Raw genomic sequence first — 17,402 nt, forward strand, 5'->3', positions numbered from 1 at the left:
AGTGAGCGCAGTCTCTCCTGCCTGAGCAAAGTGTACGTGCTGGGAAGGCCAGTGCGAGATAGGACCGCTGTGTTGGACACTCTGTCTTACCAGGATATGTTCAGGATATGGCAGATCCTCCTCAAGTGGAAGGTGTTCAGTCTTCTCTCCTGTCTAACATATGTAGTCCATGTTTCACTGCCATATAGCATTTTGCTTATATGACAAAGGTATTGTAGACTGACATTTCTGTCTTCACTGTCAGCTTGGGATTTGTCCATACTCGAGTTGTGAGGCGAGCAAGAGTTGAGGCTGCTTTCCCGATCCTCTTGTTGATCTCTGTATCCAAGGAGAAGTTGTCAGTGATGGTAGAACCAAGGTATGTAAACATTGAGTACATAGTCTTCGGTGGAGCCTCTGTATCATGTCCCAGGACACTCGTCGTCTTCAGATTGATAGTTAGCCTGAAATCCTTGCAAGCGTGGGAGAGGTGATCTATCAGTGACTGGAGTTCCTACTGGGTGTTTGTTGCAACTGCAGCTTCATCGGCAAACAGCATGTCCGTGATGAGTGCCACACGTACGTTTGATTGGCTCTGAGGCGGGCCAGGTTAAAGTGCCTGCCATCAGACCTAGTGTGTAGTAAATCCCCTCCGTTGCAGTGCCAAAGGCATGTTTCAGGAGCACAGCAAAAAATGTCCCAAAGACTGTGGGAGTGAGCACGCAGCCTTGTTTGATGCTGTTGCGGATGTTGAAGGGCTCAGAGCTGCCGTTGAACTACCCTGTCCCTTTTATGTTACTGTGGAAGGATTCTGTCATGCTGAGCAGTAGCCAATCTTCAGGAGAGCCATCCTACTTATACAATTTGCCCTAACACTGCTTAGGGCATTATTCAGCTGTTGGATGTCTCAGTGGTATAGCTTCTACTTACACCAGTACTAGTAACAGTGCCCTAGTAATCAAGATCCTTTTCGCCCACACCAATCTTTGAGCCATGCTTTCATCTCTTCTGTCTTATTTACCCTGTATCAATTTTCATATGGCTCAGGTAATAATACTGAGATTATTACCTTTTTAACTTCTTTCCAGTTTAGGCTGCAGCTTCATAAGTACCTTGTGCCTCGTCTCTACCTGTGTTATTGGTACATATGTTGTCCATGCTCATTAGATCATCCCCTCCCATTCAAGTTGCTATCTGGCCCAGAGCAGATGCCCCAAAGACTGATACCTGTAGGTCCAGTTTTCTATTCTCCAACTATGTTGTTCCTCACTATCACTATATTCCTATTTATTCCACCCTGACTTTAATGGCTTCCTGTACCACAGTCCGTTCACTCATCCACTGTGGAGCAAACATTCCGTTGGACAACTGCAAAGTCTGAGGCTCTCCCTTTCAGTTTGTGGTCACTGTCAACTCCCAGGCTGTCGATAGTAGAGGATACAGTGATGGTATCGCCATTGTATATTGACGGGTGATGGTTAGATTATTTTCTTGTTGGAGTTTGTCATCATCTGGCACTTGTGTGGTTCAGATAGTACTTGCTATTTGTCAATCCAAATCTAGATGTTGTCCATGTCTTGCTACATGGATTGTTTCAGTATCTAAGAGTTGTGAATGGTGTTGAATGTTTTGCAGTCATCAAACATCCCTGTATCTAAGTTTATGATGGACAGAGGTCCTTGAAGAAGTAGCTGAAGGTGGTTGGCCACTATTCTGAGGAGCTCCTTCAACAATGTCCTGGAGCTGAGATAACGGACCACCAACTAGTTTCCACCTTCCTTTATGTCAGATAGGACCCCTCTAATGGAGAGTATTCCCCTTATTCCCATTCACTTGAATTTTGCTTTCTCATTAGGATGTCTAGTGATCACGAAAACTGTTATGTAAAAGAAAGTTTGTCCGTTGTTTGCCTTTTGCATTCACCCTCTGTTTAAAATACTGTGGAACCAGTTTTATTTCTAATAGCATTCTCAGTTTATAAATGAACATACGAATTAGGAGCAGATTTAGGAGATTCAGCTCTTCAGGTCTGCTTTACATTCCATTAGATTATGGTTGATCTGTTTGTGTCTCAAATTCCACATTCCAAACTATCCATAGTAACCTTAGATTCCCTTACCTAGCATGGAATTTATCTCTTTTTGCCTTAAAAATATATTAAATGATCTTCCACTGCCATCAGATGAATAGTCTCAAAATTGCAGAACCTTTTTGAGGACAGGAGGCTGGAAAACTAACTATTTTCTGGAGACAGCATAAAAGATAAAGATTTAATAAAGTAGAATTCTGCAGTTTACCTGATTTCCAACCCAAGTTGACAGAAAGCAGAGACCAGGTTTTTGTACTTATTACAAATAAATAAGTTGTAACTATGAGCCATGGACGAGGGAGATCCAGTGGATGTAGTGTACCTGGACTTTCAGAAAGCTTTTGATAAAGTCCCACACAAGAGGTTAGTGAGTAAAATTAGGGCGCACGGGATTGGGGGCAAAGTACTAGATTGGATAGAGAATTGGTTGGCTAATAGGAAACAAAGGGTAGTGATTAACGGCTCCATTTCGGAATGGCAGGCAGTGACCACTGGGGTACCGCAGGGATCCGTGCTGGGACCGCAGCTTTTTACAATATATGTAAATGATATAGAAGATGGTATCAGCAATAACATTAGCAAATTTGCTGATGACACAAAGCTGGGTGGTAGGGTGAAATGTGATGAGGATGTTAGGAGATTACAGGGTGACCTGGACAAGTTAGGTGAGTGGGCAGATGCATGGCAGATGCAGTTTAATGTGGATAAATGTCTGGTTATCCACTTTGGTGGCAAGAACAGGAAGGCAGATTACTACCTCAATGGTATCAAATTAGGTAAAGGGGCTGTTCAGAGAGATCTGGGTGTTCTTGTCCACCAGTCAATGAAGGCAAGCATGCAGGTACAGCAGGTCATGAAGAAGGCTAATAGCATGCTGGCCTTCATAACAAGAGGGATTGAGTATAGAAGCAAAGAGGTTCTTCTGAGGCTGTACAGGGCCCTGGTGAGACCACACCTGGAGTACTGTGTACAGTTCTGGTCTCCAAATTTGAGGAAAGACATTCTGGCTATTGAGGGAGTGCAGCGTAGGTTCACGAGGTCAATTCCTGGAATGGCAGGATTGCCTTACACGGAAAGACTGAAGCGACTGGGCTTGTATACCCTCACCATCTCACCATCTTGCTTGTAACCCAAAGCTGTTCAGCCAATCACAGTCATTGGCAGACAGAAGGCTTTTGCTATTGATAACTAGTCATTTGTCCATAGATCGATCGGCCATTTGTTGCTGGCTGAGTCTCCATTTGTGTACATCCTTGTATGTATATCCTTAAGTCCCAGCTCATCTGCTTGAACCAAAAGCTATGTAAAAAGCACTTACAAGTGTCTTGTTACTAGCTGTCAGAATATGCAGCAGTACTTCAATTCTTGGTTTTTTTACACAGTTCTTTCCCTTTTCAGTCGACGATCAGAACTATTGGGGAAAAATGGTCTTGAGCATGGACAAATTCAGCATGGAGTTATGCAATGAAAATCAGTTTGACAGGCTTACTGGAGATTTTCTGAGGATGTAACAAGTAGAAAAGGTAAGGGAGAAATAGTGAATGTTGTGTATTTAGGTTTTCAGAAAGCTTTTGATATCCCACATAAGAGGTTAGTTTGCACAGTCAAAGGATTGGGGTAATATACTGGCATGCATTCAGAATGGAGAGGCAGTGACATAGTGCTAACATCATTAGGCTAGTAATCCAGCACCCCAGGTTAATGTCTGGGATCATGGGTTTGCATTTCACCATGGCACATAATCATGGAGCTGTCTTCTCCAGATGGAAGATGTAGCAAAAGTATGACCCCGGAAAGCCTCTAACACATTGCCTAATGAACAAGATGCTGCCTTTCACAACTTTCATAACATTGACAGATTATGCAACAGCCTGTTTGTCATCACTGAACCATCTCCATTGTTTAGTTGTATACTTTCTTTATCTAATTAACTAATGCATCATATCTAAACTGCTGCTTAACATACTGAATAACCATGTAGAAAATTGCTTACAAGTGGTTGACAAGATATGTATCAGGTAGTTGTGGTCACCCTGCCTTCAAAATCTAACAGTATTTTCAGAAGAATGAGAGGGAATCTCTTTGAAATGTATGAAGCTCTGACATGGCTAGACAGCCTTGATGCGGGAGAGATGTTCTCTGATTTAATAGTCTAGAACAATGTATCATGGCTTCAGGGTAAGGGTAGGCCATTGAGGACTGAGAAGAGAAATGTCTTCACTCAGAGGGTAATGAACCTGTGGAATTCTCTACCACATAAGGTTATGGAGATCAAGTCGAGAGTGTGGTGCTGGAAAAGCACAGCAGGTCAGGCAGGATCAGAGGAGCAGGAGAATCAAGGTTTCGGGCGTAAGCCCTTCATCAGGCAGGTCACTGAATACATTTAAGAACAAAAAAGATGATTTTCTAGATACTAAAGGCATTGAGGAATAGTAGGAGTTAGAATAAATGTGATTTGAAGTAGATGGTCAGCAATAATTATGTTGAATAGCCGAGCAAAGTTGATCTGTCAAGGGACCTACGCCTCCTATTTCTAACTTTCTATAAAGATTGCATACTCTGTTTTAACTCTGATCACTTAAAGCTTTTTAAAACTTGCTGCTCGTTTATAATCCAATAGCTTAATGGTAGCCCAGACACCGACGTTGGTATATTGTAGTTAGCTATAATGAATCTGAGATTCTTCAGTAACTCAATATCCTCACCTAATTTCTTACATTGAGGGATAAGCATTGCCACATCAGATAAAATACTCTATTGGAAGCAAAACCCACAATAAGGCTACACAGATTTAGGATTTTGATAGGCAGGGGGAATGTGAGGAACTGCTGCTTCACACAATGAGTGATAATGAGCTGGAACTCTCTAACTACAAAGCTAGTGGAAGCAGAGACTATCAATTTTGTTTTAAAAATTAAACACAGTCTTAAAGAAAATTAGGCTTGCAGGGTTATTGGGATAGAGCAAGATAAAGGGAGTGACTAAGTTATTCCAGTGTGGACATTTCGGGCCAAACAGGTTCCTTTCATTCTGTAATGATGCACTGATTTGATATATACAGGGAGATTTAACACGTCCGTTCCATGTGTTCTCCCACATGGAATTCCATAATGTGTGTAAATGAGGCATTAAAGCAAATGTTCACAAAATCAAAAGTCCTTTGTAATTTGTGTTTGTGGAATAAAAGAGCAATTTGGACTCTTGTTGGCAATTTGACGTCCAGATTGCATCTAGTATATGCAATTCTGTATGTTCTTGAGGCAAGAATTTCTTCTAGACATTATGATCAATTTTCCCACTTTGATGCACAAAGAAACTTGGAACATAGGAGTAGTAGTAGCCATTTGACCTCTCTGGCCTGCTCCACCATTCAATATGATTGTGATTGATCACCGAGTTTGAAAATGCCTTTCCTTCATATCCCTTGATTCCTTTAGCCACAAGAGCTATATCCACCTCCTTGAAAACACAATGTTTTAGACTCAACCACTTTGTGTGGCAGTGAATTCAACAGACACACCATTCTCTGAGTGAAGGAATGTATCTTCACCTCAGTCCTAAACTCTTTGTATTTAAACTATGACTACTGATCCTAGACTCCCCCCACTATTAGGAACATCCTTTCTACATCTAAGCTGTCTAGTCCTAATTGAATTTTATAGGTTCCTATGAGATCTTGCTGCCCCTACCCCCAACTGTTTTCTAATATCTGTCAAACTATAGAACATAGAACATTACAGCACAATACAGCGCCTTTGGTCCTCGATGTTGCGTTGATCTGTGGAACCAATCTGAAGCCCATTTATCTGACACTATTCCATTTTCATCCGTATGTTTATCCAATGACCATTTAAATGCCCTTAAGGTTGGCGAGTCTACTACTGTTGTTAGCCATCTCTATCCACCCTATCTAACCCTCTGATTATCGTAAATGTCTCAATTAAGTTACCTCTCAAACCACCTTCTCTCTAATGAAAACAGCCTCAAGTCCCTCAGCCTTTCCTCATAAGACCTTCCGTTCACACCACACGGCATCCTAGTAAATCTCCTCCGAACCCTTTCCAAAGCTTCCACATCCTTCCTATAATGCGGGGACTAGAACTGTATGCAGTACTCCAAGTGTGGCCGCACCAGCGTTTTGTACAGCTGTACCATGACCTTGTAGCTCTGAAACTCAGTCCCTCTAACAATAAAAGCTAATGCACTGTATGCCTTCTTAACAACCCTATCAACCTGGGTGGTGACTTTCAAGGACCTGTGTACATGGACACGGATCTCTCTGCTCATTGACACTACCAAGAATCTTACTATTAGCCCAGTACTTTTTATTCCTGTTGCTATTTCCATAGTGAATCACCTCACACTTTTCTGCATTAAACTTCATTTTCCACCCCTCAGCCCAGCTCTGCATTTTATCTATGTCCCTCTGTAACCAGCAACAACTTTCAGCATTATCCACAACTCCACCAACCTTCGTGTCACCGCAAATTTACTAAACCACCCTCCTATGTCCTCCTCTCGGTCATTTATAAAAATAACAAACAGTAGTGGCCCCAAAACAGATTCTTGCAGTACACCACTAGTAACTGAACTCCAGGATGAACATTTCCCATCAAGCACCACTCTGTCTTCTTTCAGCTAGTCAATTTCTGATCCAAATCGCTAAATCATCCTCCATCCTATGCCTCTATATTTTGTGCAATAGCTTACCATGGGGAACCTTATCAAAATGCCTTACTGAAAACCATATACACCACATAAACCGCTTTGTCTTCATCTACCTGTTTGGTCATCTCAAAGAACTCAATAAGGTTTATGCTGTGTTGACTATCCTTAATCAACTTATTCCTCTCTAGAAGATTATAAATCCTGTCTCTTATAACTTTTTCCAACACTTTACCCACAACCGAAGTAAGGTTTACTGGTCTATACTTTACCAGGGTTGTCTCTATTCCCCTTGAATAAGGGAACAACATTTGCTATCCTCCAGTCTTTCTGGCACTATTCCTGCAGATAATGACAACACAAAGAACAAAGCCAAAGGCTCCACAATCTCCTCATTGACTTTCCAGAGAATCCTAGGATAAATTCCATCCTGCCCAGGAGACTTACCTTTGTTTTTACACTCAACAGTTGCTAACACTTCCTCCTTGCGAATGCCAATACCATCTAGTCTAATAGCCTGTATCTCAGTATCCTCCTCGACAACACTGTCTTTTTCCAGTGTGAATACTGATGAAAAAACTCATTTAGCGCTTCCCCATCTTCTCGGACTCCGCACACAACTTCCCACTACTATCTTTGGCCCTAATCTTTCTCCAGTCATTCTTCTATTCCATAGACCTATAGAAAGCTTTAGAGTTTTCCTTGATCCTACCTACCACTGACTTCTCGTGTCCCCTCCTGGCTCTTCTTGGCTTTCTCTTTAGGTCTTTCATGCAAACGTGTAACTCTAAAGCACCCTGAGTCTTAACATCTCATCCTGCCATAAGCTGCCTTCTTCCCCTTGACAAGAGCTTCAACTTCTTTAGTAAACCACGGCTCCCTGCCTGACAGGTACATACTTATCATGGACATGCAGTGGCTGTTATTCATAGTGATAGAGTTATACAGCACGGAAACAGACCCTTTGGTCCAACTCATCCATGCCAACCAGAAATCCCAACCCAATCTAATCGCACCTGCCAGGACCCAGCCCATATCCCCTCCAAACCCTTCCCATTCATATACCCATTCAGATGCTTTTTAAATGTTGCAATTGGAGTAGCCTCCACTTCCCCAGCACCTCATTCCATACCTGTACCACCCTCTGAGTGAAAAAGTTTCCCCTTACGTCTCTTTTATATTTTTCCCCCCTCACTCTAAACCTATGCCTCTAAACCTCTATAAGGCCACCCCTTAGCCTCCGATGCTAAATGGAAAACAGCCCCAGCCTATTCAACTTCTCCCTATAGCTCAAGTCCTCCAACCCTGGCAACATCCTTGTAGATCTTTTCTGAACCTTGTCAAACTTCAGAACATCCTTCCAATAGGAAGGAGACCAGAATTGCATGCAATATTCCAACAGTAGCCTAACCAATGTCCTGTACAGCTGCAATGTGACCTTCCAACTCCTGTACTCAATACTCTGACCAATAAAAGAAAGCATACTAAACGCCTTCTTCACTATCCTATCTACCTATGACTCCACTTTCAAGGAGCTATGAACCTGTACTCCAAGGTCTTTTTGTTCAGCAACACTCCCTAGGTCCTTACCATTAAGTGTATAAGTCCTGCTAAGATTTGCTTTCCCAAAATACAACACCTCGCATTTATTTAAATTAAACTCCATCCTCAGCCCATTGGCCCATCTGATCAAGATCCCATTGTAATCTGAGGTAATCTTCTTCGCTTTCCACTACATCTCCAATTTTGGTGTCATCTGCAAATTTACTAACTATACCTCTTATGCTCACACCCAAATCATTTATATAAATGATGAAAAAGCTGTTCTTTGAATAAGCTCCACATTTCAATTGTGCTCATCCCCTGCAGTTTCCTTCCCCATCCTGTGCATCCTAAATCTTGCCTAATCGCATCATTATTGCCTTTCCCCCAGCAACAACTGTTGCCCTACGTTATATACCTGTCCCTTTTCCTCACTAAAGTGAACATAACCAAATTGTGGTCACTATCACCAAAGTGCTCACCTACCTCCAAATCTAACACTTGGCCAGGTTCATTACACAGTACCAAATCCAATGTGGCCTTGCCCCTTGTTGACTTGTCTACATACTGTGTCAGGAAACCATCCTGCACACATTGGACAAAAACTGACCCTTCTAAAGTACTTGAACTGTATTATTTTTGGCAAGTTAAAGTTCCCCATAGCAACTATCCTATTACTCTCGCTCCTGACCAGAATGATCTTTGCTATCCTTTCCGCTACATCTCTGGAACTACTCTGAGGCCTATAGAAAACTCCCAACAGGGTGACTTCTCTTTTCCTGTTTCTAATCTCAGCCCGTGCTGCCTCAGTAGTCGAGCCCTCAAATGTCCTTTCTACTACCATAATACTGTCCTTGACTAACAATGCCACACCACGCCCTCTCTTACTATCTTTTCTCTTCTTAATGAAACATCTAAATCCTGGAACCTGCAACAACCATTCCTGTCCTTGATCTGTCAATGTCTCCGAAAAGGCCACAACATCAAAGTCCCAGGTACCAAGCTATGCTGCAAGTTCACCCACCTTATTCCGGATACTCCTGACATTGAAGTAAATACACTTCAAACCACCTTTCTGCTTGCTGGTGAACTCCTCTGACCTTGAAACTATATTTCTGACCTCACTACTCCCAACCTCCTGGAGACTGGAAGTACAATTTCGGCTCTCATCTCCCTGCTAAGTTAGTTTAAACCCTCCCGAATAGCATTAGTAAATTACCCCCACCCCAGGATGTTGGTGCCCCTCTGGTTCAGGTGTGAACCATCCTGCTTATTGAGGTCTCACCTCACCCAGAATGTGCCCCAATAATCCAGGTATCCGAAACCCTCCCTCCTGCACCATTCCTGTAGCCACGTGTTCAACTCCTCTCCCTGTTCCTTGCCTCGCTCGAGTGTGGCACGGACAACCAGAGATAACAGCTCTGTTGTTCGAGCACTAAGCTTCCAGCCGAGCTCCCTGAAGTTCTGCCGTAAATTCCCATCCCTTTTACTATCTATGTTCTTAGTACCTATGTAGCTGCCCTTCCTCCCTGTCATGGATCTCGAAAACACAAATCGAGACATTGTGATCCTTGGCACCTGGGAGGCAACACACCAACTGTGAGTCTTTCGTTCCCACAGAGCCTCTTATCTGACCCCTAACTATAGACTCCCCAATGACTAATGCTCTGCTCATCTCCCCCCTTCCCTCCTGAGCAACAGGGACAGATTCTGTGCCAGAGGCCTGTAACCCATGGCTTATCCCTGAAAAGTTCAACCACTGCTCGCTTCCCCCCCCCCCCCCCCCCCCCCGCCCGCCCGCCCGCCATCACCTAAACATTATCCTGAACAATATACTTGTTATTTAGAGGAACGGCTACACTGGTTCCCTGCACTGTCTGCTGGTTCCCTTTCCGTCCCCTGACAGGAACCCATCTGGTTCTTTCTTACACCTGAGGTGTGATTACCTCCCTGTAACTCCCTCCGCTCCCAAATGATCTGAAGTTCATCCAACTCCAGCTCTAGTTCCCTAATGTGGTTTTCGAGGAGCCTGAGTTGGGGGCACTTCCCGCAGATTAAGTCAGCAGGGACCCTAGTGGTGACCCTTACCTTCCACATTCTGCAGGAGGAACATTCAACTGCTCTAACTGCTGTCCCCCAATGTTCTAAATTCCCAGAGAGACTATAGAAAAGTAAAGAATAAAAAAAAGTTACCTTACCAATGCGGTGCACAGAAGCTTTTTACTTTGGTTAGAGGAGGAGGATGGCTAGGAGACACTACTTAAGTAGTGTTTTGGGTAACGCAACCACCCAAATATATTACTTCACTTACTCAGCTGTCCCGTGTCTACTCCTGCTCAGCATGCGCTCCGCTTCTGGTCCTCGCTGTCACTCCTCCCACTGTTGCTGCTGCTACTGGAAAAATGGAGCCAGTGAGAATACAATCCTGACTGACTCAATTTCTCCTCGTGTATGTCAGCCCTGCCATCCCATAATTTGGTAAACCTTCATTGCAATCCATCTATAGCAAGAACATCCTTCCAGATACAGCCTCAACAGCTTGTGTTACTGCAACAAGACAACCTTGAATCTTCTCACTATGAAGGCCGACATACAATTTTCCATCTTTATTGCCTTCTACACCTACGTGCTTATTTTCAGGGACTGGTGCATGAGGACACCCAGATCTCATTGAACATTCCACTCTTTCAATTTACAGCCATTCAAATAATAATTTGCCTTCCTATTTTTGCTACGAAATTGGATAACCTCATATTTAATCACATTGTGATGCATGTGCTATGCATTTGCCCACTCTACAGCCTATCCAAATCACACTGCAACATCTTTACATCTTCCTCACAGCTCACCTTTCTACCCAGCTTTGTACCATCAGCTATTTGAGATATTACATTTAGTTTCCAAATTTAAATCAGTGACTGATTGTTAAACCCTTGCTGATTTTTCATTATTTTTATTTTTATTCTTTTATTGATTTTTGGTTTGGAGCTGAAGATGACTTGTGGACTTTGAGAATAACTTGTGGTAAAAGAAAAAGAATAGACCAAACAAGCTTTTTTGTGAGGCCAGGCCTGGAAGTTAATTACGGGCTGAATCTTGATCAAAAGGGTTCCTATGGCTCCAGCAACTCTGGGAAGAGCCTTGTGTTTAACGTAGCAAAAGTTGGCTATGAATAAGGTTGGTATCTGGGAACTGGTTGCTGCAAGTCTGGAAGAGACCCTATGTTTAAGCAGATGGCAAATCTTGAGTAGTGATTGAGGCCTCTAGGGGAAAAATATTCATCTGGGAGGGCAGAATCATAATTGATGTTTGTTTTTTAAACTGTTTTCTGTGGAGATGAGTTTGGCTGCTGGCAACACAGCATGAAAATTTGAAAGCTGTCTCCCTGATTTCCCACACCAGCGTTTGGAAGCCCAAAAAGTAGAAAACTGAGTTAGAAGTGTAACTACCAAGATCTGAGTGAACTGAAAAGATGACCCTAATTGACAACTCCTGAAACGCAACCAAGGAATTCACATCTGTGTCTGTGAAAGAATGCATTGTGAAAGCCATTTGAGTAATTTGGTCAGTTTTGTTATTTTCTTTTAATTTACTTCTTGTCTTTCTGTTATGTAATAGGGTGGCTGAAAACAAATGTTTCAGATTAAAATATAAAGGTTAATCAGTTCACTTTTTTAATTTAGTTTTTCCTCAGCTAAAGGTATTGTGTGTTTAGTAAGTAGTTCTGTCTTTTTGATTTTGTATTGCAAACAACAATGTATGCAATTAATTATTCACAAAGTCTGGGACTGATTATTCAAAAGTCTAGTTAGGAACCATTCAAATGACTATTGGGGGTCATTGGTTTCGTTTTACTAACTTGCATATATGGAACAACCTTGATTATTCGAACGAGATGGGTGGGGAGTAATTTTTTCGGATGATGACTGTTCAGATAACTGATCTATTCGTAAACAAAGGAAGCCATACTGAACATTCGAACAGAACTTTCTGTCCATCCAGGAGCATCCTGTGTTTGTGCCAACTCTGGGACAGCGAATGATGTCTGATGTTTTTCACCCCCTCAACTATTTGGATTGGGACAAGAGCGAACTAAAGGTTCATTAACTCATTCATGCAGTTGTGTGTGTGCAAGCAGAGGTGGAGGAGAAAGCGAGTGGGTTCTGCTAATGAGGACAAAGCAACTCCTGTTCAGTTGCAACAAGCGAATTTCAGCCTCGGCCCCATTCACCTGGTGAAAGTGACCAGGAGGAAGAGGAAAGCACAAGCAACTGGGGGGGTGCAGGGCAGGATCCAACATTAATCCATGTGGCATTGCAGATTGGGACAGGTACTGGAGATTCCAGAAGAAATGGAAATTCAGGTTGTAGCTCGGTTTTTTTTGTGTGTTGTTTGCTGTTGTTAATGCACAATTACAAAGGAATTAGTTTTGTCCTGGTGGATGTCCTGTGTGTAATTGTGTGTAAACATCTTTCTCATAGTGTGTGTTTTTATATAGAATTCAAAACATTTTACAGGGCATTGAGATTTTGTTCGGATAATCCGAAATTTAGATAATTGATGTTTGGAGAACAGATGTTGTTCTGTACAGGGGTAGGAACAATTTGGTTCGTCTGTCCGTCTCCATGTTGCAACAATATATTGTAAATAACCGACATCATAGTTCTAATCCCTGCGATACCTCTTGAGTCACCACCTGTCATTCAGAAAAAGACCATATCGTTCCTCTCTTTGTTCCCTGTCTGCTAACCAATTGTCTGTCCATCTCGATGTAGTACCTCCAATCTCAGGCACTTTGATTTCACATATTAATCTCATGTGGGTCTTTTGTTGAGAACCTTCTGAAGGTCCAATTAAGCCACATCCACTGGCTCCCCCCATTAAGTCTATTAGTTAAATCCTGGAAAAATTCCAGTAGATTGGCCAAGCATGATTGGGTGTGTGATTCTACTACTATTCTTGTTATAAAATCCTTGATAATGAACTCCACCATCTGTGAGCTAAGCAGCTGAGTTGAGAGTTCAGCAGAGACTTTTACCTGTGATTTGAAATGAAAAAATTGATTTTTTTTTTACAACTTATGTTATTTATGATCCTCCTGATGGTTGTTGAGGCAGAGCTTTGTAAGATCAATGCAGTCACACTGCACTCATATTCTGTAATTATAACTGAAAGATAAACTGCTGATTTGTGAAAGCTTCTTTAGTGAAGAGATGTTTTATAGTTTTAAGGTCAGTTTTGACACAATTTTTAAATAAAGATTGGCTGCAAATGGAAACAATCTACAAGAAAAAAAAACTTCAGTTGCTCATAGTCACTGTAAACTTGAGGCTTTTTTTTGACAAAGGACTGTTTGTAACTAGGTCTTTCAGGAGACAAGAGTATGAATTGTGGATTAGGCATAAAGTGATAACATAAAATCAAAATATTACTGGTATGGCAAACCTGAAATAAAAGCAGAAAACGTTAGAAATTATCTGTATCTATGGAAAGTTAATATTCAGGTCACTGACTTTAATTCTGATGAAATGTCATCAGTTTGAAATGTTAACTCCTTTTCTCTCCACAGATGTCTGATGAACTAAGTATTTCAGGATTTCTGTCTTTGTTTCTTACCTGTTCCTTTTGTGTGGTTCTCATACTGGAAATGTGTGAAATGTCCCTTGTAATGGACTTTAAACAAAGTGATAAAATTTAAAGGTTTGTTTACAATTTTGCAAGAGCGATTTATCAAGTTTTGGAACCACTTGTATTTGGAGTCAGATGTACAGCACGGAAACAGATCTTTCGGTCCAACTTGTCCATGCCAATGAGATATCCTAAACTAATCTAGTCCCGTTTGTCAGCATTTGGCCCATAATCCCTCTGAACCCTTCCTATTCATATACCCATCTAGATGCTTTTTAAATATTGCAATAGTATCATCCTCCTCCACTTCCTCTGGCAGCTCGTTTCATACACACACCACTCTCTGTGTGAAAAAAATTGCCCCTTCGTCCCTTTTATGTCTTTTCCCCTCCCACTTTAAACCTAAAGCTTCTAGTTTTGGACTCACCTAAGCTTGGGTAAAATTCTTGACTATTCACCCTATCCATGCCCCTCATGATTTTATAAACCTCTGTAAAGTCACCCCTTAGCCTCTGACATTCCAGTGAAAACAACCCCAGCTTATTCAGCCTCTCCCTATAGCTCAAATCCTCCAACCCTGGCAACATTGTTGTAAATCTTGTCTGAACCCTGTCAAGTTTCACAACATCTTTCCTCTAGCAAGGAGACCAGAGCTGCACACAGTATTCCAAAAGATGTGTAATCAATGTCCTGTACAGCAGCAACATGACCTCCCAACTCCTATACTCAATGTACTAACCAATAAAGGCAAGCATGCCAAACACCATCTTCATTAACCTATCCACCTGAGATTCTATTTTCAAGGAACTATGAACCTACATTCCAAGGTCTCTTTGTTCAGCAACACTCCCTAGAACTTTATCATTAAGTATGTAAGTCCTGCTCTACCAAAATGTCAGACCTCATATTTATGTCGAATAAACTCCATCTGCCACTCCTTAGTCCATTGGCCCATCTGACCAGGGCCCCATTGTACTTGATGTAAATCTCTTGGCTGTCCACTACACCACCAATTTTGGTGTCATCTGCAAACTTACTAGCCATACGTTGAGTATTCATATCTAAATCATTTATTAAATGACAAAAAGTAATGGACCCAGCACCCGATCAGGGGTGAGCTGGCAAAATGCATACAGAACTGGCTTAGTCATAGGAGGCGGAGGGTAGCAGTGGAAGGATGCTTTTCAGAATGTAGGGCTGTGACTAGTGATGTTCCACAGGGATCAGTGCTGGGACCTCTGCTGTTCATAATCTACATAAATGATTTGGTGGAAAACGTAGCTGGTCTAATTAGTAAGTTTGCATATACTACAAGGATTGGTGGAGTTGCAGATAGTGAGGAGGATACAGCAGGATACAGATCAGTTGGAGGCATGAGCAGAAAAATGGCAGATAAAGTTTAATCTGGACAAATGTAAGGTGATGCATTTTGGAAAGTCAAGATACAGGTGGAAATTATACAGTGAATGGCAGAACTTTTATAGGAGTATTGATATGCAGAGGCATCTGGGTGTGCAGGTCCACAGATCATTGAAGGTGGCAGTGCAGGTAAGGAAGGTAGTAATGGCCTACTTGCCTTCATTGAAAGGGGCACTGAGAATAAGGATAGACAAGTCACGCTGCAGCTTTTTAGAACTTTTAATGAGGTCACACTTGGATACTGTGTACAGTTCTGGTCACCACACTACCAGAAGGACGTGCATGTTTTGGTGAGGGTACAGAAAAGGTTTACTAGGATGTTCCCTGGTATGGGGAGAAAGTGAGGACTGCAGATGCTGGAGATCAGAGCTGAAAATGTGTTGCTGGAAAAGCGCAGCAGGTCAGGCAGCATCCAAGGAACAGGAGAATCGACGTATTGGGCATAAGCCCTTCTTCAGGAATATCGAAGAAGAAGGGCTTATGCCCGAAACGTTGATTCTCCTGTTCCTTGGATGCTGCCTGACCTGCTGCGCTTTTCCAGCAACACATTTTCAGTTCTGTTCCCTGGTATGGAAGATTTTAGTGATGAAGAAAGGTTGGATAGACTAGGTTTGTTTTCACTGGAATGTCGGAAGGTTGAGGGGCAACCTGTGAGAAGTTTATAAGATTGTGAATGGCCTGGATAAATGGAAAGTATGACGCTTTTTCCCTTATGAGGGGACACAGGTCTAAGATGCGAGGGGGGAGGTTTAAAAACTATGTGCGAGGCAAGTTTTCACACAGCGGGTGAGTGCCTGGAATGTATTGCCAGAGGAGGTGGTGGAAGCAGATGCAATAGCAGCATTCAAAAAGCACCTAGATGCATACATGAATAGGAAGAGAATAGAGGAATATGGATCCTGTAAGTGAAGACAGTTTTACTAAAGAAGGGCAAAATGTGTCAGCATAGGCTTTGAGGGCCGAAAGGACAGTTCTGTCCTCTATTGTTCCTTGATTCCTGTGGCACACTGCTGGTCACAAGCCTCCTGCTCAAAAAGCAACCGTCCACCACTATCCTCTGTCTCCTACTTTTTAGCCAATTTTGTACACAAATGGCTGGTTTTCCCTGTATTTCATGTGATCTAACCTTGTTAACCAGTCTACAATGCAGAACTTCTCGAACACCTTACTGAAGTCCATGTAGACAACATCCAGCATTCTGCCTTCATGAATCCCTTGCAAAAGTTTTGAATGAAGATCCCAAAAATGGATAAATCAATGGGAAATCCACTACTTACAAAATCATGGCTTATCTAGGACTGCAAGTCAGACAAACAGGCAAAATACACATATTCAATGAAGGGTCGAGGGAAAAGGTGATGAATTAGAGCTGGTATCAGTTTGGTCTGCGGACATCAGTGTTGATGTGAAATCTCTTGTCATGTCTTTAAATGATTTCACTGGAAAGCAGCATGTAAATGAAAATGAGATGTCCTTGCAGAATCTTCAAGGGATTCCAGCGATAGCATTGAAACAAAAGCTATTAAAGGAGATTATCTGTGTACATGACTAAGTGCATAAGCAAAAGCAGGCAAGGGAAGTCCCACTAGTATGACAGTGCAGTAGTATTGGAGGACGTTTGGCATGGTAGACTGTGCAGATGATATAGACAGATCAAGTAAGACAAAGTGGAATAATGCACTGTCATGGATAATGTCACCTGTGACTGAGTAGTTTGTGGTACAGCTGCCAAAACCATAATGTGCACCATGAAGGATAGTGTAATAAATAGATATGGAAAAAAACCCTGTGATGATAAGTAGCCTTCTGCATCCATCTGGATCAAACTGAGAGCTGTCTTCTCAAAGCAGTGCTTCTCCAATCTGATGGAATTAATTTAAATGCTGGCTTTAAAAGAGGTGTGAGGAGACTCCTTTGAAGCATAAACACTGGCATAGCCCTGTTGAGCAAATGGCCCATTTCTGTATTCTAAAAGCTCTGTGTCCTATTTATGTGGAAGAGAATTAAGAAAGATGTTTTGCGTCAGGACTACATCGGCACTTTTTTGCTGTCAGTTATAGCCCTGAATTGGCAACATCAT

The 17,402-nt window shown here is 42.1% G+C and overlaps 1 protein-coding gene across 1 annotated transcript in view; it reads left to right on the plus strand.

Annotated features, from left to right (window-relative positions):
• asap2a (ArfGAP with SH3 domain, ankyrin repeat and PH domain 2a) overlaps positions 1-17,402 on the plus strand; it is a 195,080-nt gene that overhangs the window by 19,870 nt on the left and 157,808 nt on the right. The gene's annotated exons all lie outside the window — the stretch shown is intronic.

This window comes from Chiloscyllium punctatum, chromosome 3 (genome assembly GCF_047496795.1).
Source record: "Chiloscyllium punctatum isolate Juve2018m chromosome 3, sChiPun1.3, whole genome shotgun sequence".
Lineage (NCBI taxonomy): Eukaryota > Metazoa > Chordata > Chondrichthyes > Orectolobiformes > Hemiscylliidae > Chiloscyllium > Chiloscyllium punctatum.